Source organism: Tursiops truncatus, chromosome 6 (assembly GCF_011762595.2).
Source record: "Tursiops truncatus isolate mTurTru1 chromosome 6, mTurTru1.mat.Y, whole genome shotgun sequence".
In the NCBI taxonomy this organism is placed as follows: domain Eukaryota; kingdom Metazoa; phylum Chordata; class Mammalia; order Artiodactyla; family Delphinidae; genus Tursiops; species Tursiops truncatus.
The window spans coordinates 25,574,883-25,598,454 of record NC_047039.1 but is presented as its reverse complement, the minus strand read 5'-3'; positions in this window follow the sequence as shown (position 1 = coordinate 25,598,454).

Sequence of the window (23,572 nt, the reverse complement as noted above, 5' to 3'; positions counted from 1 at the left end):
GCTTCATTTGCAAATATTTTCTCCCATTCTGAGGGCTCTTTTTTCATCTCCTTTATGGTTTCCTTTGCTGTGCAAAAGCTTTGAAGTTTCATTAGGTCCCATTTGTTTATTTTTGTTTTTATTTTCCTTTCTCCAGGAGGTGGGTCAAAAAGGATCTTGCTGTGATTTATGTCCAAGAGTGTTCTTGCTATGTTTTCCTCTAAGAGTTTTATGCTGTCTGGACTTACATTTAGGTCTTTAATCCATTTTGAGTTTATTTTTGTGTATGGTGCTAGGTAGTGTTCTAACTTCACTCTTTTACACGTAGCTATCCAGTTTTCCCAGCACCACTTATTGAAGAGGCTGTCTTTTCTCCACTGTATATTCTTGCCTCCTTTATCAAAAATAAAGTGACCATATGTGTGTGAGTTTATCTTTGGACTTTCTATCCTGCTCCATTGATCTATATTTCTGTTTTTGTGCCAGTACCATACTGTCTTGATTACTGTAGCTTTGTAGTATTGTCTGACGTTAGGGAGCCTGATTCCTCCAGCTTCATTTTTCTTTATCAAGATAGCTTTGGCTATTTGGGGTCTTTTGTGTTTCCATACAAATCTGAACTTTTTGCTCTAGTTCTGTGAAAAATGCCGCTGGTAGTTTGATAGAGATTGCACTGAATCTGTAGATTGCTTTGGGTAGTATAGTCATTTTCACAATGTTGATTCTTCCAATCCAAGAACATGGTATATCTCTCCATCTGTTTGTATCATCTTTAATATCTTTCATCAGTGTCTTATAGTTTTCTGCATACAGGTCTTTTGTCTCCTTTATGATTTCTTTCCTTCTGCTAACTTTGGGGTTTTTTTTTTTTTCATCCTTCTATCTCTAATTGCTTTAGGTGCAAGGTTAGGTTGTTTATTTGAGATGTTTCTTGTTTCTTGAGGTAGGATTGTACTGCTATAAACTTCCCTCTTAGAACTGCTTTTGCTGCATCCGATAGGTTTTGGGTCATCGTGTTTTCATTGTCATTTGTTTCTGGGTATTTTTTTAATTTCCTCTTTGATTTCTTCATTGATATCTTGGTTATTTAGTAGTGTGTTGTTTAGCTTCCAACTGTTTGTATTTTTTACAGTTTTTTTCCTGTAATTGGTATCTAGTATCATAGCGTTGTGGTTGGAAAAGATACTTGATATGTCAATTTTCTTAAATTTACCAAGGCTTGATTTGTAACCCAAGATATGATCTATCCTGGAGATTTTTCCATAAGCACTTGAAGAGAAAATGTATTCTGTTTTTTTTGGATGGGATGTCCTGTAAATATCAATTAAGTCCATCTTGTTTCATGTGTCATTTAAAGCTTGTGTTTCCTTATTTACTTTCATTTAGGTTGATCTGTCCATTGGTGAAAGTGGGATGTTAAAGTCCCTTAATATTATTGTGTTACTGTGATTTCCCCTTTTATGGCTGTTAGCATTTGCCTTATGTATTGAAGTACTCCTATGTTGGGTGCATAAATATTTTAAATTGTTATATCTTCTTCTTGGATTGATCCCTTGATCATTATGTAGTGTCCTTCTTTGTCTCTTGTGATAATCTTTGTTTTAAAGTCTATTTTGTCTGATATGAGAATTGCTACTACAGCCTTCTTTTGATTTCCATTTGCATGGAATATCTTTTTCCATCCCCTCATTTTCATTCTGTATGTGTCCCTAGGTCTGAAATGTCTCTCCAGTATACAGCATATATATGGGTCTTGTTTCTGTATCCATTCAGCCAGTCTATGTCGTTTGGTTGGAACATTTAATCCATTTACATTTAAGGTAATTATCAATATGTATGTTCCTATTACCATTTTCTTAATTGTTTTGGGTTTGTTATTGTAGGTCTTTTCCTTCTCTTGTGTTTCCTGCCTAGAGAAGTTCCTTTAGCATTTGTTGTAAAGCTGGTTTGGTGGTGCTGAGCTCTCTTAGCTTTTGCTTGTCTGTAAACGTTTTTAATTTCTCTGTCAAATCTGAATGAGATCCTTGCTGGGTAGAGTAATCTTGGTTGCAGGTTTTTCTCCTTCATCACTTTAAATATGTCCTGCCAGTCCCTTCTGGCTTGCAGAGTTTCTGCTGAAAGATCAGCTGTTAACCTTATGGTCATTCCCTTGTGTGTTATTTGTTGTTTTTCCCTTGCTGCTTTTTTCTTTGTACTAAATTTTTGATAGTTTGATTAATATGTGCCTTAGCATGTTTCTCCCTGGGTTTATCCTGTATGAGACTCTCTGTGCTTTCTGGACTTGATTGACTATTTCCTTTCCCATATTAGGTAAGTTTTCAACTATAATCTCTCCAAATATTTTCTGAGTCCCTTTCTTTTTCTCTTCTTCTGGGACGCCTGTAATTCAAGTGTTAATGCATTTAATGTTGTCCCAGAGGTCTCTGAGACTGTCCTAAATTGTTTTCCTTCTTTTTTCTGCTCTGTTTTATCTTCTAGATCATTTATTCGTTCTTCTGCCTCAGTTATTCCACTATTGATTCCTTCTAGAAAATTTTAAATTTCATTTATTGTGTTGTTCATCATTGTTTGTTTGCTCTTCAGTTCTTCTAGGTCCTTGTTAAACGTTTCTTGTATTTTCTCCATTGTATTTCCAAGATTTTGTATCATCTTTACTCTCATTACTCTGAATTCTTTTTCAGGTACACTGCTTATTTCCTCTTCATTTGTTTGGTCTGGTGGGTTTTTACCTTACTCCTTCATCTGCTGTGTGTTTCTCTGTCTTTGCATTTTGTTTAATTTACTGTATTTGGTGTCTCCTTTTCACAACCTGCAGGTTCGTAGTTCCTGTTGTTTTTGGTGTCTGCCCCCAGTGGCTTAGGTTGGTTTAGTGGGTTGTGTAGGCTTCCTGGTGGAGGGGACTAGTGCCTGTGTTCTGGTGGATGAGGCTGGATCTTGTCTTTCTGGTGGGCAGGACCACATCTGGTAGTGTTTGGGGGTGTCTGTGACCTTATTATGATTTTAGGTAGCCTCTCTGCTGATGCGTGGGGTTGTGTTCCTGTCACTAGTTGGAGCTGGGAGGTCTCTTGTGGACCAATGTCCTGAACTCAGCTCTCCCACCTCAGAGGCACAGGCCTGACACCCAGCCAGAGCGCCAAAACCCATCAGCCACATGGCTCAGAAGAAAAGGGAGAAAAAAAGAAAAAAGAAAGAAAAAAATAAGTGAAAAAGTAAGTTATTAAAATAAAAATTATTAAAAAGTAATAAAAAAGAAAGAGTGCAACCAAACCAAACAACAAATCCACCAATGATACCAAGGGCTAAAAACTATACAAAAAAATGGACAGACAGAACCCTAGGACAAATGGTAAAAGCAAAGCTATACAGACAAAATCACACAAAGAAGCATACACATACACACTCACAAAAAGAGAAAAAGGAAAAAAAATAGGTATCTTTTGGGAAGTCTGAGGTCTTCTGTCAGTGTTCAGTAGGTGTCCTGTAGGAGTTGTTCCACATGTAGATGGTGTTTTTTTTTGTTTTTGTTTTTTTTTTTGCAGTACTCAGGCCTCTCACTGTTGTGGCCTCTCCCGTTGTGGAGCACAGGCTCTGGACGCGCAGGATCAGTGGCCATGGCTCACGGGCCCAGCCGCTTTGCGGCATGTGGGATCTTCCTGGACCGGGGCACGAACCCGTGTCCCCTGCATCGGCAGGCGGATTCTCAACCACTGCGCCACCAGGGAAGCCCTAGATGTATTTTTGATGTGTTTGTGGGGAGGAAGGTGATCTCCACATCTTACTCCTCTGCCATCTTGAAGGTCTCCCTGTAGAACTACTTTTTAAGGTAGGCATTGTTGAATCTCATTTAACAATTAAGGAAAATGAGGTACAGAGGCTGAATAGCTTAGTTAAATCAGCATAAGTCAGCAACTGAGAATTTTAGCTGAGGACTCAACCTCTTAGTTGAGTGCTTTGAAATGTGGTGCGTTAAAATAGAGGCTTGTTCAAAATAGTGGAGATAGAGTTACTAAGGCAAAAGCACAAGTAGAGATGCTAGGGCCCAGGGAAATCAGAAAACTATTGTGCTTGCCTACAGTGTCCTTGAAGTGGAAGCTCATGGGAAAATCGGAGATGCCTCCACATCTGGCCACCAAAGAGTAAAATGGTACTTGCAGAGAAGTCTGAAAATCTACCATTTCTGGTCATCCAAGCCGCAAAATAGGAGCTGAAAGAGATGTCTGAGACGCCATCATGAGTACGAAGTTTCAATAATCTCCTGAGAATAACAGCCTTTCTTTCTCTGTACCTTCCAAGTATTGTTCAAATACCTATCATTGGAAAATCCTAACTCATAACTATCTTTTAAAGAAATCTTGTTCAAATATGCTTCTTGAAAGCAGAGAAAACCTTAGAAAAGAGTGACAGCAGTGCAAAGTTGACAACCAAAATCCAGCCCAACTACTTTTTTTTAGGGAAAAGTCAGCCCTGGGACCATTGGGACTATATGTGTCCCTGTAATTATAGAATGACACTTGACCTTAATCACACTAGCATATTACATTTCTCCCTATTGAGTTGATGTTCCAAGCAAGGTATAAGAACCCTTCCAGAATTTCCCCTATTATCATGATACGTCTTCCTAAAAAGTTACCTATCCATGGATATATGGTTACCATTGAGTTCAGCATATGTTTAAAAGTTATTCTTGCTATATTTTATACAGTGAAGCTCTCTTTCACATTCACGCTTATATTCTGGAGCCTATGAAATACAAAAATAATTTATTAATGGTACTAGAATATTCAAATAATTGAAAATATAAGTTGTTATTCATAAATAAAAATAAAATAGAGGCCTATTTTAGTGAATAATTCTTTTTTTTAACATCTTTATTGGAGTATAATTGCTTTACAATGTTGTGTTAGTTTCTGCTGTATAACAAAGTGAATCCGCTATATGTATACATATATCCCCATATCCTCTCCCTCTTGTGTCTCTCTCCCACCCTCCCTTAAAGTGAATAATTCTTAATCCTAAAATTCAAAACTGTGACAGAGACTTTCGTTACAAAAATATAGCTTAAATCTGAATTCTTAAATATCTTACTAGTCAAGGGTTCTTGGGCAAATAATTTCATCTCTCTTAGCCTCTACTTGCCCATTTGTAAAATAGTGACAATAACACACCCTTTATTGTGGAGATTAAATGAGATAACCTATGTGAAAGCACCTAGGTGACACATGTAAAATTAGTAATACTAATTAGTAATATTAGTTAAATAAATGTGAGATTCTTTTTTTAAAATAAAAGGGAAACTATGGTCCATGCTTTAAATAAAACAAATAAGAAGAACACACAAACACGCACAAAACCAAAAAACAAAAGCCTTATTTTGGCTTTCGCCCAATCACAATACTAAATCACCCCCATGCTATTACTTAAGTTAATATAATTATGTACAAGGAAAGGAAGAGGCACTTATTAAGCATATAATGCATGAGAACATGACCTCTGCTAATTCATTGGATCCTGAAAGCAATTTAGGTTTGGTTTTACACCATATGCAACCTCTCAGACTTCAGAAGCTTTGAATCAGCACTGTACCACCTTGCCATAGATTGGGCACAAGTATAAAAATAAAGAGAAAAATCAAACCATAACTCTGGACTCTATCCAGGGTCTTGTCTTGAAGTTAAAGTCTTAGAAAATGTCTCTCTTTGGCAAAATAAAGAAGTAATCATATCCTTGCCCATGTTGGACCTCTACAGTCTCTTCAAGGTTGTCCTGCTCTACTGTATCTCCCTGACCCCAAATCATGACCCCTCTAGTCTTTGTGATGTTCTTCCTCTCTGGCTTCAAAAGTATATCCTCACTCCCTTCAGTTTAATCAAACATTTTCATCTCTTCCCTTTTATTCCAATCACCCATCAGCAGCAGTAGCTGTTTCACAAGTGTCTAATATCCAGCATACAAAACAGGACAACTGAACACTATCACAAAGGGAAATATTGAAAATTGAACTTTAGTAAAATTAAGAACTTCTGTTCATCAAAAGATATCACTAAGACAGTGAAAAAGCTACAAAAATATATTTGCATTATATAAATCTGATAAGGAACTTAAATTCAGATTTTTTTGAAATCTACTTTATATTAATAGGAAAGGACAACCCAAGTTTTTTAAATAGGTAAAAAACTTTGATAGTTCATAAATGAGGAAATCTAAATTCCAATAAGCACATGAAAAGATGCTCAACATCACAAGGCATTAGAGAACTGCTGATTCAAATCAGTCAAAAAGTTCTACATACCCACTAAAATGGCTAAAATTTAACAGTAACAATGGAATGGATCAGTGTTAGAGAGTATAGGGAACTGGAACTCTCCCATCTCACTGGTGGGAGTGAAAATTGTCACTACTTTAGAAAATATTCGATGCTATCTACTAAACCTGAAGAGACACACATATTCATTACCCAGCAATTCCTCTCCAGGGTATATTCCTAATAGAAAGGAATGTGTCCACTAAGAGAAAAGGGTATATTTAAGAATATTCAAAGCAGTCATTGTAATAGCCAAAAATGAGAAAACAATGCAAAAGCTCATAAACATTGGAAAATAAAATCATGGTGGTAGATTCATATGACAGAATATCAAACAACAATAAAAAGGAATAAACTACTGCTATACACAATGGCATGGATGAATTTCACAAGCATAATAGTGATCAAAAATACATGTTCCATGATTCCTTTTTTATAAAGTTCAAAGAGGGGAAAAACTAATCTAGGGCAATAGAAGCCAACAGAGTGGTTACCTTTGGTGGAAGAAGGGGCTGACCAGGAGATGCATGGGGATATTCTGTGGTATGGGCAACATTCTCTGTTTTTATCGGGAGTATCACTTGAGTATTACACAAATACGTTCACTTTAGGTAAAAGCTAATCAAGTTGTAACTTAAGGTTTGTTCAGTTTACGAAATGTACTTTATACCTCCATCAAAAATACACACAAAAAATCCACATCCTTCTTCACACCTCTAATTAAGACTCATGGATTCCATATAACCAACTCTGTGACTTTAGAATAAACATAAGTATGATTGGAATTCACCCGTCCACACAGAACATTTTCATACTCCATACCCACAGACCACCTTTTTCCAAAAAAACACTTATAAATATAAGCTGAACTGTCTGCAATTCAGCTTTCTCTGGTCAATGCTTTGTGGAAATCATCATGTAAAGAAATGGAAAGCAAGAGGTCAAGAGTTTCTAAAACAGTCATCATAATAGTGGCAAATATGTACAGATTATTTACTACACATTAAGCAATGTGCTAAGGCCTCTAGGTGTATTATTTCATTTAATCCTCACAATAAACATTTGAAATAAATACCATTAGTACTCCCATTACAGAGGCCAAGGAAAGTGAGATACAGAGATGTTAAGTATCTTATCTAGGTCCACACAGCTGACAAGCAGCTAATCAGGATTTATACCCCAATATGTCAACTTACCCTGTCAACTCTGTGGACACTGGCCTGCCCTGCCCTCCTCCTTGGGAAACAATGAGACAGAGGAGGTGGGAGATAAATTCTCTCCTCCCTCTCTGCCCAGGGAAGAACTTCACAGTTAGGAAACACAAAGAAAATAGTGTAGATATTTCAGCTTCAGAGCTCCATTCTGGCCAGGAGCACATAGTCTGGGACTGGGGGTGTCCTCCTTGTGAGAGGCATTTCTGCACAATGGAATGGAAAGAGAATACCCAGCCTTTGGAGTATGAGAGATCTCAGAGCTCTCCCTCTTGTATGCTCTTGAACAAGTCTATTTCTTTATCCACAAAATGAAGATGATCTATCTTTTTCATAAAGTTATTAAGTGAAAGAAAACATTGGTTATCTTAAACCACTGCAATTTGGGGAGTTTTGTTTGTCTGTTTACCACAATGGAGCAGAGCCTATGTTGTCTAGGACACTTTCCTTTCTGATGTTTCTACTAATCCTCATCACAGTCCTGGAATGTACTGCAGAGAGGTGATTAACTTAAAGACCATGCCGTTTTTAAGCTAAGGTCCTTTCCTATGCTTAGCCACTGTACAAACTGCCCTAAATTCCTTTTCTCCTTCTTTTTATGTGACCTAACTTAGGAAATTTGGAAGAACACTCAAGTATCTTTATCTCTCTCCTTTTAAATTTAGAACCAAAACTAAAATGTTAATTACTGCTTCCTTCAATCCAGATCTTATTTTGATCCTTTTCAGCAAATGAGAATCAAATAATTATAACTACCACTTCAGCATCACCTTCTTTAGGACAGATCTAAACCTCCGATCATTTTTGCCCCAAACTTCGTTGCTCTTTCCACTCCTTTCTTTTCACAGTGTGCTGACATCATCCACACAGGTCCCCAAAATTCATATCCTCAGTTATCTTTCATCCTCTTCTCCCCTTCAACCCATAATACATTGTTTCAAGATTGATTGAGTTTAGCCCCCTGCCTCAAACCTTACCTACCACTGGTAGTTTGGGAGAGCTGGAACTTTTTACCTTATAATTGTATGTACCATCTTCCCAACTGGTCCCTCTGTTTCTACCTCTCCTTTCTCCTTGTTTACGGATCTCTCATCTACATTTCCTGTAGAATAAACTCCAAACTCCTTAAATGACAAGTCAGGCCTGACACTCTCTTGACCTTCTTTTCCAAGTGCATCTAGCTCACTTCTCTTATCACAGTCTATACTTCTGCCAACCTGACATCAGCACCATTCCTTTCACGATCCTTTGTACAAGCTGCTCTTCCGTCCTCTTCCCAATCCTACCCCATCTGTCAATCTCTTACACAAAATACTGCTAAATGTAACTTCCTCTACAAAAACTCTTTTTTCCCACTCCCAGCAGCACAGCTGGTTGATTTCTACTCTGAGTTCCCACAGCACTTGTTACATTGAATTGTGATATCTATTTTTCAATTCCTGCCATTCCTCAGGAGTAAAAGTTGTGTTATCTTTATCTTTGTAACCCCAGTGCTTGGCACTTTACCTGGCATATCTAGCTTTTATGAAGATTAGAAAAGGTATCTGAAGGAAAGTATACATAGCATGAATTAAACAAATGTAGAAGTTGCAAAGGAGAATAAGAATCTGATTTGGAGAAATAGCACTGCATTAATAATCCATACACCTGAGCGTTACTCCATCTATGCCGTTCACTAGCCATGTGGCTATAAAGGTGTAAGTTTACTCCTCAGTACTCTTAAACCCAAGGATCTCTGACATCACTTCCTATTCTAACATACTATAGGGCTTGAAAGAGATCAACAAGCTAACCAATGACCTAAGTCTCTGTGTGCTGCAAGAGTTAATTCACATGCTAATGAAGTTCTAGGGTACAAGAATCCCTTTCCTAACTGAGGCCAGGAGGAAAGAGCCACAGCATTTCTAAGCAAAAGCTTTAAAGACATAAGAAAAAGAAATATTGGCTCAGAAACAATATAAAAGGATAATCTCTGGATGTAGGACAAACCACATGAAGTAAGAGGAAATACTTTTTTTATGAGGAGATTCGAGCCAACCCCTCAAAACAAAACAAAACAAAACAAAATTCAGACAAAGTAAAAGTCCATTCCAATGCAAAGCAGTTTCATTTAGGGGAAGGCAAATGGTGCAAGGTTCTTGCCGAGTTGGACCCAGAAGCTCCACTCTCAAAATAGACAGGAATTTTAACTTTACATGTGTGGTTTTGCTATTGTCAATTACGATATTTGTAATTAGCCTTTGTTGTCCTTTCTGGCCTGTGTTAGAACATTTTGTGGTTTCAAGAACAGGGACATACTGGTTCATATTTTGGAAAAGGGAAGGGATGGCACTGAAAGGACGCATAGAAGGAAGACTGACGAGGATCTTATCTGTGCTACCAGCATTAGGGAGAGCAAGGAAGAGGGGAAGTCAAGTTTCATGGGAACCCAGGAAGAGCCACCATGACGGCCTCACCAAGATCAGGATATACATAGATTTCACTTAGCAACATCTCTAGTAGTCAAGTAAATTGCTTGTATTTTCAGCAGCCCAAGCTTGCTAAACCATGCTCTATTAACCACTGTTAGCATGGCTCAATTATATCCTTTGCCCCTTTTTCTGTGTGACTTTCAAATTCTGCAAACTCATTACATTATCTCCTCATGTATCTAGGTCAGATATTTTCCAGGGAGGATCTGAACGCTCCAGTGGTAACATCTTGTCTGATTAGCAAAGCATTTACACAATGCCACTAAGTAGGCTGCTGGCCAGCCTGCAGATTGCTCACATTTGAGTCTCTACCATGATTCTATCAGCTTTGGCCAGAGTAAACTGGTCAAATGAATCAACATCAGTTTACAAAAGAAATCCCTGGGAATGATATTTTGGGTGATGCAGGTACTCTCAAATTTGGTCTGTCCAGGACATAATAAGAAGGCCCATTTAGACAGTGCTTTCCTTGTTTTAAATTGGAAGAAGCTGCCAGTAACTCCAGAAACCTCTGAACATATCTTTACTGTTCAGCAGTCACTTGAACGACCCAGTTACTCAGGCCAACAGAAGGCCACTTTTCAATGAGTTTTCTGCATCAATCAGCTGTATTGATTAAACTTCTGTTACCAGTTGGCTGAGCTGTGCTGTAGTAACAATGGACCCCAAAATCCTAGTGACTTACAGAGGGTGATTTCTCTCTCATGTGTGTCCATTATGGGCCGGCTCTGGCCCTGCTCCCTGCCATCTTCTCTCCAGAAACCAAGCTGACAAAGCAGCCTCTAACTGGACTCCACATTCCAGTTTATCCAACACAGTCCTAGCTTATGTCTATGTCCCAGAGTAATTATTAATAGCTTATCTTTTCACTCTCAAGAGTTCATCTTCTCACTTTCAAAACTGCCTGGTTTGGACAATAAATTATATGTCACTTTTCCTATCTGGGTTATTGATGATTTCCTGGCAAAGAAAAAAAGAGATGTTGCAAAAATACAAGCTGGCTCTTAAAAGTTTCTGTTCAGAAATGATGCATGTCACTTCTTCCCACCTTTCATTGGCTAAATCAAGGTCTCATATCCACTCCTGAGTTCAGTAGGGTGAGAAAGTATAATTGCCCCCAAGGAGGGGCAGCAAGTATTTTGAATAAAATACAATCTTCCACAGTGAACAATGGCAAACATAAAGAAAAAATAAAATGATATAAATGGTGTGCCTAAGGCATGTGTGTGGAAGAGATAAAAGGGTACAGTTAGAGTTACTACGATTGGGGGCTTCTATAATTTTATCAATTCCCTAGTCTTGCTCAATGCCCTCATTTTTTGAGAGGAAAAGAACTGAAGCCCAGGGAGGAGAAGTAACTTGCTCAAGGTCCTGAAAGTCTGTGGACCGGTACATAACCTGCTAATGTGTCAGTTAAGGAGTGTTGTGAAAAGAAAGGAAGGTCTGGTGATAATATAAATCATATATGTCTAAATATAAAGCAATCCCAAGCCACTGAATTTGCATAGCGTTAAGACAGATGTAAAATCAACATCGCACAAAACACAGCAAATGAGAGAGTACCCAATAACATGAGAAACTTTGTAAGGACTGGAACATAATCCTTCCTCTTTTAGGAGCGATGATTTTGGAGAAACTTCTCCCCTTCTATTCAGACATTTATGGCATCTGAGTCTCACTTCCTTCTTGTCACTAGGTGACAAGTCACTGACTACCTCCTTCTGCTCCAGGGCCCAGCTGCCCAGAGATCAGTGGCTCCCAACCTCGGCTGTAATCCTCAACCCTGGTCCCCAACCCTCTTCCAAGATTCTGATTCAGTTATTGGGAGAAGAGGTTTTGAGGATTAGTACTATATAAAAGCTCCCAGGTTACTCTAATTTACAACCAAGACTGAGAATCACTAACATAGGATTTTTTATAATATTCCATGGACCAGGATAATAGACATAATTTTTGGTCTAGCAAACCACTCTGAAAATAAGGAGATTTACATACTATTTGTTATGGACTGAATGTTTGTGCCCCCCCCCAAACTCATATATTGAAGCCCTAACTCCCAACATAATGGTATTTGCAGATGGGGCCTTTGGGTGGTTAATTAGGGTTGCATGAGGTCATGAGGTGGGACCTGCAAGATGGAATTAGTACCTAATTAGATGAGGTCATGAGGGTGAGGCATCCACGATGGGATTACTACCCTTATAAGAGACACCAGAAAGCTTGCTTTCTCTCCCTCTCCACACTCCCACAAATAAAGAGGTCATATGAGCACAGAGAAGGACAACGACCATCTACAAGCCAAGAGAAGAGACCTCAGAATGAAACTACCTGTTTGCACCTTGATCTTGGACTTCCGGCCTCCAGAACTGTTAGAAATAAATATTTGTTATTTAAGCTACACAATCTATGGTACTTTGTTATGGCAGCCCAAGCTGACTAATATACACCAGTTCTCTTCAAAACTTCTCAAGTCCTATTTCTCACCGCTAGTACTTCCCAAATACACACACACACACATATGCACTTAGTATGTTTTACTTGTTTGCCTATAATGCATTTTTTAACATATAAGTAACATATAATTTATCACCCAAACCAGACATTTTTGAAAGTGAGGAGGTATACTGTTTCATTGGTGTTTTCAGCTTGAAGATCCAGTGTCTCTCTAATGAGTATAATAAGGCTACAGGTTAGGAGACCTTTGGTCTAGAGTTGGTTCTGCTACTTAACTGGCTTGGACACTGGCTGAGTCACTTCACCTCTCTGGATGTCACTTTCCCATCATAAAGGAGAGAAACAACACAGACACTTTTGTAAGGTCCTCTCTTCCAGGGCAGGAGTCACACAGCCATCCATAAGGCAGAAGTTCTGATCCACTTTATAAAATTTATTGAGCTTTCCAAAAATGCCAATACCCAGGACTCTCCTCTTCTCCCCAAACTGGTCATTGGTCCAGGGCAGATGAAACCATTCATCGTATTGGCGGTTTTTAAAAAAACTTCTAACGAGCAGCCAGGATTAAAACTATGAGCTATTTTACAAATTTTTACCACTGAGAATACAGACTCAGGTCTGTATACTCATTCTCACGTATCTTTCAAGTGGCAAAAGCAGAACACAAACTCTAGTTGTCTGGCTGCAAACTTCCACCCACTGCCTGTGGTACAAGAACTCCTGACACATTATCAAGTGCCTGATGCTATTTCCAGAGCTTTGGCTGCTCATATTTGAAAAGTTGCTTAGCTGACTGATCAGCCACATTCACCTATCAGCTGCTGCAGGTGTCATGCACAAAAAGTGGTTTCATTGTGAAGCTGGGATAGGGATATTTTTCCATCTGTGCCCAGTTGGATATACTGGTCTTCCATATCTGCGGTTCAAAGGAGAACAAGATGCACAGAGATTAACTGTGAATTATAATTAGGAATGTTTATAGATAAAGAAACGCTCTGGCTTGCATTTCCACATAGAAACTTTCTGGTACACTATATGGACGTTTTGATTAATGTTACATTCTTGGCTCGTTCTTCAGTTACTGCAACACACAGATTTCCGTCTACATGTACTATTAACTGTCATCTGAGCTTCCCACTCAATACAGCTGATAATTACACATTCTGGAAGCTGAGTGTCACAACTAATTAACTTGACAGGCTTCACTGATTCGGGTAGAAATGGAGACTGTACAAATCTGTTTTGTAGTATCTCGGTAGATATAAAGAAGCAATTAAGTCCAAGGACTACAATAAAATAATACTGGCTTAAACCCAGGAACACGAGGAGTGAGTAGAACGATTTTGAGCTTTGGAGCCAGAGACCGAAGTTCAAATCCCAGTTCTGCCACTTCCTAGTTAAAAAGCCTTCAAAAAGTTACAGTCAGCACCCCGTATCCGCGGTTGCAGAACCAGCAGATAAAGAGCGCCTTCTGTACTGTGTCACTGCATAAAAGGGACTTGAGCATCCTCGGATTTTGGTACCTGTGAAGGGTCCTGAAACCAATCCCCCGCCGGCCAAGGGATGAGTGTACTTAGCCCTACTTTATCTTAAACTATATATTTACCCAAAAATGCGTTTATAAAGGTGTGTGCTTCTTCCCCGCCCCCGGCGACAGGGTGGGGCAGGTGGGCGGCCAGGCCTGCGGTCAGCGCTCCACTGTCCCCGTCGCCACCACCGCTATGGCAGCCGCCGCCGCCGCCGCCGCCGCCGCCGCCGCCGCGCGCAACCTCCGCGGGAGAAGGGGTCGCCTCGTGGGACAAAATACAGCAGCCCTCAGCCCTTCGCCCGCCGTAGCCCGGGAGGTGGAAGGGGAGGAGGAAGAACCTTGCTTCTTAAAGGAAATAAATAAATTTCTGTTCAACCTACCAGCTTAAGAAATGGAACTGACTAGTACTCTTTCTTTCTTTGGGGGGGGGGGGGGGGCGGGGGCAGTCAGTAGTCGTGGCTCACGGGCTGTAGAGCGCAAGCGCAGTCGTTGTGGCGCACGGATTTAGTTGCTCCGCAGCATGTGGGATCTTCATGGATCAGGGCTCGAACCCGTGTCCCCTGCATCCGCAGGCGGATTTATAACCACTGTGCCACCATGGAAGTCTGTATATAAGGGTTTAAATCACTGACTTAGGAGATAGATTGAGTGATGAAGGAATGATCACACTTCAGTCTCTAATTCTGAATTCAGACTTTATGTATAAACTATTCTGTACTATGCGACTGCACTTGAACTACCTGTGTGTAAAGGACAGTTTATCATCCTCTATCAGAAGAGTCTGAAACATGAGATTTGAAAAGGTTTGACTCTACCTAAGACTAGAAGAAAGTCCACCTTCTTTTTAAAAAATTTTATTTAATTTTATTTATTTTTTTATACAGCAGGTTCTTATTAGTCATCAATTTTATACACATCAGTGTATACATCTGACTAGTACTCTTGAAGATCCTAGAACTTGACCCATTCTCATATTCCCTTCCTCTGTGGTGGTAACTCCAAGCCTCTTTTAATCATTCCCTTCCTTTCCTCACCCCTATATGTATCCCTAAATACACTTATAGTCAGCTTACCTGCTCTGAACTGTAGAATAATGTTATGTGTGCCTTATTGCACTTGTTCCACACTGTGTCTAGAATTAGTTCACATTGATGTATGTGGCTGGAGATCACTTCTTTTCACTGCTATCTAGCATTCCACCGATTGAATATAAAACAACATATGTAACCATTCTACTGGTGATGTGGCCATTTGAGATCCTTGTTCTTATGAACAGTATTAAAAGAAGCACTTCTGTACAGCTTCTCCCAGTGTATCATTGTCAGTTGTTCTAGAGCAGGAGTCAGCAAATTACATCCCAAGGGCCAAATCCAGGCTGCCATCAGTTTTTGTAAATAAAGCTTTATTAGAAAATAGTCACGTTCATTCATTTACATATTGTCTATGGTTGCTTCCCACCACTGTATCACAGGATCACATTTGCTCTCCTGAATGGTGCCTCCTTCCCCCAGACTGCAACACAAAATCTCTGTATCCCTCCAAACAGTCTAGTTTTTTTCCCTTTTTTGAAAAAAATCACCATCTTTATAGTCTCTTAAAGAACCACCCGGAATTATTAGCAATTGCTTTAAAAAAATAATTCCCTTTTCTTGAAAGCAAGAACACTAAATTTCAAACACTCTGAAAGGTAAAGGGAAATCCTTGTGTTCATCTTGGGGATAGTAATTTAGACATGACTGAGAGGAATGTTTATGCTGTTTAGAAATAAAACGGTTGTTCTTTTTACAGATTTCTACCTCCTGCTTCCTATACTTAATACTCATTCTCACTCAGAGGCAATCCTTTCTAGGAATAATTCTATTCCATCTCCCTGAAGCAACTTGGTCTAGAAACAATTAGAAGATGATTCCTTAGGAAACCAAATGTGTGGGCTAGTTGCCAAGAATCTCTCACATCATGTGAGCTTTTGGAAGGAAATTCATTGCCTCCCATCTTTAAAAGTGACTCCAATCCCATGCATCAGAGCTTCACTGGGCAGTCCCAGAGGTAGCTTCATCTTGAAGCCTGTTATTTGCTTCTGGTAGAAATATGTTGCTCCCTAATAAGTAGTAAATGTGGTTTTTGGAAAATCCTTGGAACTTAATGCCATAGAGACTAGACCTTGGGATATCTTATTTCCGTTGATAGCCAGCCTTCTCGGATGGGTTCAAAGCCTATTTTCTGCTTTGACATGTTTTAATTAAGCAAGTTACTTGACTACTCGTTTTCATGGTTTTTCCAACAAGCATTTTAAAATAGGCAGCAACTAGGAGAAAGGCATAGTGCTGGTACAGATAAAGATGAATCTGAAATAGCCCTTCTCCGTATGGACAGCACCACTTACAATATTTGCAGAACTCGGTGCAAAATGAAAATGCAGGACCACTTGTTGGAAAATTCTTAAGATTTTCAAGATGGTGATAACATAACATTCAACTAAGTGTGAGGTCCTTCTAAACACGGGGTACTGTGCCACTCATGTCCATGGAAGCCAGCCCTCATAATCTAGTGGATGACATAGACACAAGTTAGCTACCTGATAAAGCAACAAAGAACTTACGTTAAACATCTGAACAAGTAACAACTTATCGTATAGACATGTAATTCTAAAGGATAATCAGGGTAAGTAACTGACAATAGGAAGTAGTTAAACTGGACTTTAAATGAGTGAAGACATTTTTATAGGGAGAGAGTGTGACCAAATGCATTCTTGGCTGGGAAACTACACAAGAAAAAATTTGTGATGTGAGAATGTTGGCTTTGATAGAGGAGAGGCAGGAAAGCTACAGTGGTTAGAATGCAGAGTGCTGTAGGTGACGTGGTGGTGATGAACCCAGAAAGGTCATTTAAGGTCAATTTACTGGGGTGTCCTGGGAGCCTGAATTCCTTAAATTTGGACTTTATCTTGATTTGGATATACTAAACATTCCAAGGTTTTTAGGTAGGAGAATTATATAATCAGTTCTAGGATTCCAGAGAGAAAAATAACTCCAGTTGTAATGTGGCAAATGGATCAGAGAAGAAAGGGACCAGAGACAGGGAAAACTATCAGGAAATAGTTAATAACATCCAAGGGTAAGAAGTTGGGGCTCCAGGCTACAGATAGAAAGGAGACAGATGGAAGACACTGCAGTGGCCTTCTTTCTTTGAAAACGAAAAAGAATTGCCAAGAGTGCACGTATTTCTTTCTTTCTTTTTTCTTTTTTTTTTTGCTGTACGCGGGCCTCTCAGTGTTGTGGCCTCTCCCATTGCAGAGCACAGGCTCCAGACGCTCAGGCTCAGCGGCCATGGCTCACGGGCCCAGGTGCTCACGCGGCATGTGGGATCCTCCTGGACCGGGGCACGAACCTGTGTCCCCTGCATCAGCAGGCGGACTCTCAACCACTGCGCCACCAGGGAAGCCCACGTATTTCTTTTTTTTTTAATTTTTAAAAACCACTTTATTGAGAGGTACGATTGACATGTAAAGATCTGTACGTATTTAGTTTACACAACATGATGAGTTTGAGGAAAAATATATACCCGTGAAAGCATTAAGGCCATAAACACGTCCATCACTTCCTAAAGTTCCCTCCTGCTCCTCTTTAGTAGTGCGTGTGTGGTGTGTGTGTGTGTGTGTGTGTGCACCCATGCGCTAAGAAAACTTAACATAATATTTACCCTCTTAGGAAATTGGGTGGATGGCTTATAAATATTCATGCAGCTCTCCTGGAGAACTCAATGCCAAGATTAGAAAGATTGTTCTTGTGCCTTGCCAAGAAATGAACAAGCACAGACCCCCACTAACAAGATCCACAGGGGAGCTGTCAGCAAGGTACACTCATGGCTGTCACGGTGGAAAACAGAAGGACCTACCTTGAGCTGCCCATGTTTGTTTCAGTCAAACTGCTGGGCTGCTGAGGTGTAGATGGGTCTGAAACACCTAATCCTTGCCAAGAGCTGGGCAAACTGGGTGAACTCACCCAGAAAATCTTTTTACATAATTTCCATAAAAGACTAAGGAAAGCATCAATTTTTAAATTGATAGATGGGTAGGAAGCAGGAAAAAAATTTTTAATGCCCTTGTGGGATCTGTTTAAATACCAAAAGCATCATTTGTCTAGGAGGAATTTTTTTTAGAATCATAAAATTTTTGATACAAAAATATATGACAATTATTAAAACACTGGTTTCTGGCCATAATTCAAATCAATATAACTGCAGTATTGGAACAAAGTTGTATAGAAAGATTTTGGTTCAAATCATGATTCTGCAACTTACTATTAATCTGATCTGAGACAAGTAATTTAGCTTCTCTGAGATTTTGTTTCCTTGAAAATGAACATAATTTTATTTGCTTTGCAAACTTCCCCAAATCATTATATGGGGCAGGAGATGAATAAGTACACAGCAAGCCTTGAGGGGCTCCAAAGTGCTCGAAAAATCAAAGATCTTATTAGCAGTGCTACATACCTTAGTGGTCTGTAATTTTTAATCCTACAGAATTAATTTACTTCCTTATAGCAAATATACTCCCAGAAAAACGTGGACTAGAAACCACTTGAATTGTCATCCTTGTGTGTATGTGTTTTGTTGTTGTCAGTTTTTGCACAAACATATAACAAATATTAGCAGACATCATAACAAGGAATAAATAGGAAAACCTGCCAGAGCCTTCTGTATGTAACCAAGAAAATATATTCCATGTATGCTATCTTCTGAGCATATGGGAAATGTTAAAATAAGTGAACCCAACAAATACTTGTAAATCACATTTGTTTTTCTTGCTTCCCTGCCCCCAAAAACAACAACAAAAAGACACTCATAAATCATCCATTTTATGTATAAGCACAGTGGTTACCTCCTACTAGGCTGCTTCTGATGGTGCAAACTGGCCATGTTAAGTCAACCTGTTCTGGCATAAGGAATTCGGCTGGCTCTGGCTTGGATATGCCTTAGGTTCACTAGGTGTATATGTGTCCCTCTCCCACTAGAAAGAAAAGACCTTCAGGGCAGGGACTGACTTCTTCCTTGTTGTATCTTCAGCATCTAGTTCAGCGCCTGACACACAGTAGGTGCTCATTCAATGATGAAGGAATGAATGAGAATTTAAGAATTCTTGTAACAGGATGCACAGCCAGTTTTCTTCTCCATGTGATTATCCAATTTTCATGGGTAGATTTTTTCCTCTGATGTGGGCATTTTTCCAAAGACCACACACACTAAGGCATCCTTTTGCATTTTTTAATAATCCAATTTCACCTAATGTACAGTTCTTGCAATGAGTATGAAATGAGTTTACACATGTAGGGAGTTTAGCATTTACATGATATGTACTCAATAAGCTAAATATTACATTATTTATCTACAAGAGGCAGAAGAGTGACTCTGAAGCCAGATTACCTAGAATCATATCCTAATTCTTCCATCACTGCTATGTGACCCACATGTAACTTAACTGCTCAATGCCTTATTACTTTAGCTCTGTAATAGGAAAACAATACAGCTCACTTTACAGCATTGCTGTGAGGTTCACATGAGATGCTATGTTTGAAGATAATGCAAGAAAATGGAACACATGTATGGTGGTGGGAACACAGTAAATAATAAATACTAGAAAATAAAAAAAGCCAAAGAAACATTTGTTAATCACCTGCTGTATACCAGAAACTCAGCTAGCTGCTGTGGAAGAGAGACAAGACCCAATCCCAACCCTCATAGAATTTAGATTCTAGGCAGAAAGGATCTCAATCTGGGTAACAATGATAACAGGGATAGTTACACTTTCCCTCCATTGTTTCTTCAGAGCTCTGGACCAGCACACAATTGAGAGAAAAAGAATTTTTACAGCAGCCATGTAAATGGACTGTTAAATGGCTTCTAACTCTTCAGCTCTTGGATGTAATTTGGATACAGATAATAATAGTAATAATAATAACCTTACCATGCTGAAAATTCTATATTTGATCTCATTTAATCCTTACAACAAAATTGCAAAACAAGTATAGTTGCCCTCTATTTACAGATTGAAGTTCAGAAAAGATAAATAATTGCCCGAGGTCACATATCAAGTGTATCCCATAACTGCACTAACCATGCCTGGATACTTTCCCTGGCCTTTTGCTGGAACTTGGCAGCTAAGCCAATAAGCTCAGCAGGAGTATATTCTCTCATCATGAGCACTTCCTGAATTAGGGACTGCCCTGTTGGCTGGCACGGTTGTTGCTGTGCTTCTGCTTTCCTTTGTGTTAGAAATCAGATGGCATGGGGCCAGCACAGCATCTTCCTCTTTGTTCTCACTTTCCCAGGAATTCCACCTCCTGGCATCCCGATCAGGCTGTGTCACAAGGGCTCAGACCTTAATCCGAGCAGCTTTCGCCCTCCTAGCTTTGCAAAATGGCACACCAAGGTCTCTGACTTATCAGCCTGTTCTCCCACCTTGTCTGCCAGCCCAAAGCTAGCAGAGCGCTGAACACTGCAGGCCCTTCTCCAACCTCAGCTTTTCTTCCAACCTTCTCACAATATCTTCAGCCTCTAGTTAGGCATCAGTGGCCACAGAACTGCCCACAGTGGAGGTCAGCCCACCGCCCAGCCAGGCATTTCCCTTCTTTGCCTTCCTGCAAAGAACTTCTTGAAGTTCCTCAAACAAGCACATCAAACCAGCCAACATTTTTGGGACATCCCAATACCTGCTCAGCGGTCCACAAACATCTGACATACTGGCCACGCCTCACCACATAGAGGTTGATGGCCAACTCGGGATTTCCCCTGTGGGTGTATCTATCCCAAGACCCATTTCTTGTCTCCTGGCTGAAGGAATTCAATTGCTGGTTCACAACCTCGGGAGCTTCTTGGGTAAAATCTGAAAGTGACCCCATATATGGAGGGCAAAGGGAGACCAAAGAAAGAGACAGAGCCCTCCAGATTGGTAGGTGGCAGGTGTAATAATCAAGGGAACCTACATACAAGGCTCGTCTTGGGTGGCTACAAGATGCATAGATCTCAGCACCCGCCTTCCAAAATCTTAAACGTTTATATATATATATACAGAGAGAGGCCTTAACCAGTTTCAGTCACATATACCAGGCAGATAGTCCCGATACCTAAATTCTCTCAAGGTTCAGTCCTTGAAATGGCTCCAGTTATGGGAACTATGGGTGGAATGTATATTTCAAGGACAGAGAAGTGGGTGAGGAGCCTCCAATTGCCCGGGTCCAGCTCTCTGGTCAACCAGCAGTCACATCCTCTTGATAACTTCCTCCAACTTTAAGTGTAACCAAGTTACATATCAAGTGTAACTGCTCTAACAAATAAACTCGAAGTTGTGTAATGTCACAAACACAAGAGAAGTTTCACTCTTGCTTATATAATAATACTGAGCAGGCGAACAGGAAGGCAGAGACACAGGTTGCCAGAAGCTCTGTCAACATGTATATTTTAATAAAATAGGGAGGAGAAAGAGGATTTAGACAGGTACATGGGAGATTTAGTGGGCCAGACCTGAAAGTGGTACACATCCCTTCTGCTAATTTTCCATAGTCTAGAATTTAGACATGTGGTCACTCTTAACTCCAGGGAGAAATGGGGAATGTGGACCCTGGCTGGGCAGCCACCTCCTGTGCATAATTCTGTCCTATGGAATGGGAGCACAAATATTTTTGTCTTCAGTCTTCTCTAGACAAAAAGTAAGTACCAAAGGCATGACTCCAATCCAGGTCTGTCTGTCTCCAGAGTCCATGCTTCTAAACACTGGTAATCACAAAGCCAGCCAAGAGCTCAGTATTGCCTCTATGCTGTCCATGTTTCAAGTCACTTCATCCTCAAAACAACTCTATGAAGTGAGTCCTATTATTTGATAGACAAAACATGACCCAGAAGGATCAAACAGCTTGTTCTGTGTGACCTTGGGCAACTCACTGAACTTCTCCACTACTCAACATTCTTATCTTTAAATGGGCTTTATAATAACACCCTTTAGAGTGTGTGTCTGATCAGAACCTGCCCCCCCCACCCCCAGTCCCTGATCCTGACAACTTCCCAGGACCCTTCCAACTCTGCGTGCAACCCTAAAGCCAAGTTCTGAGATCAGCCTCAAAGGATATCTTCTACCAGTTATCCCAGTAGCAGAATTGAGCTGTCCCCCAGGATGCCAGCCTTTGCTGGCAAGACAACCTATGGGCTGTTATTTTGTCTTGTATGGTGCTGTCTCTAGATTATCTCACTTTCTAGATAATCCTTCCTGTGGGTTATCCAGGAATTCCACAATAAAACACCCTACTGAGAGAAAAAGGTTTTTGGCTTTTGACCCAAAGATTTAATGTCCTTGCAGCTTTTGGAACACAACATTTCTCCCTAAAAGTTCACCATCAAATGGTGACATCTGTCAACAATAAAAAGCTATAATTCTATTCACATACTACTTTGAAGTTGAAAACTAAAATTACATTTACTGGACATAGATTTAAAAACCTCTATTTTCAAAGTAACCGCAGACCAATTTTTTACAGTGAAGCCTCATATCAGAGTAAATTTCACAGTGGTTGCTGCTTCTGAAAGGATTTCATGGCATTGTGCTTACAAGTCCAGGCATTGGAGCCAAGTTGCATATGCTTAAATTCCAGTTCTGTCATTCCTGCTAGCTGTGCAACAAGGGCAAAGGGATTTACTTTCTCTAAGCCAGTATTTCCCTATCTGTAGAATGGGGACAAATCCAGTGCCTGTTTTAGAGTGTTGCTGTGGAGATTAAAGAACTGAGGGTAACCGATGTGATCACTCAGCATAATGCTTGGTAAGCACTCCCTGGAATGTGTAAGGTAAGAAGACATTTTATTTTCCCAATTGTTTTCTTAGATTTAGGGCCTGCATAATGGATCAGACAGAAATTTCCTCTTTCTAATATCTTGAGCCCATCAATCACTACAGTATGATGATCAACCTGTGGGTAGAATCTGTCTCTCATCCTATATCACAAGGGTGGCCCATGGCTCCAGAAAGTATATCCTCCCCAAATAGGTTTATCCTGTTCACCCAGCATGTGATTAGTGTGATGCTAATTTGTACCTCCAGAACTAAAAGAGGGAAAAAGGCTTTATAGTACCATTGTTAAAAGCTTAGTTTTGGAGCCAGATAGACAAATATTAAGAATCCCACATTCTGTGTGGCCTTGGGCAAGTCGCTGAACTTCTCCACTGCTCAGCATTCTTATCTTTAAATGAACTTTATAACAATACCACTTTTATAGGATTACTATGAGGATTAAATCTGATGTGACAGACACTGTGCTAAACATTTTATAAACATAATAAGTCTTCGGTGAGTACAGAAATCCTTTAAGCCTTGTAAGAGTTAATCCTTTAAGTCTTCGGTGAGTACAGAAATCCTTTAAGCCTTTAAGCCTCATTTTTTCTTCAAATAAAGACATGGTCAATGTAAACGTAAAATGATGCAATCACTGTGGAAAACAGTTTGGCAGTTCCTCAAAAAGTTAACTATAGGATTGCTATGTGATCCAGCAACTCTACTGCTAGGTAAATACTCCCTCCAAAATGAAAACATATGTCCACACAAAAACATGTACGCAAATGTTTGTATGAGATTGAGTCATAATATC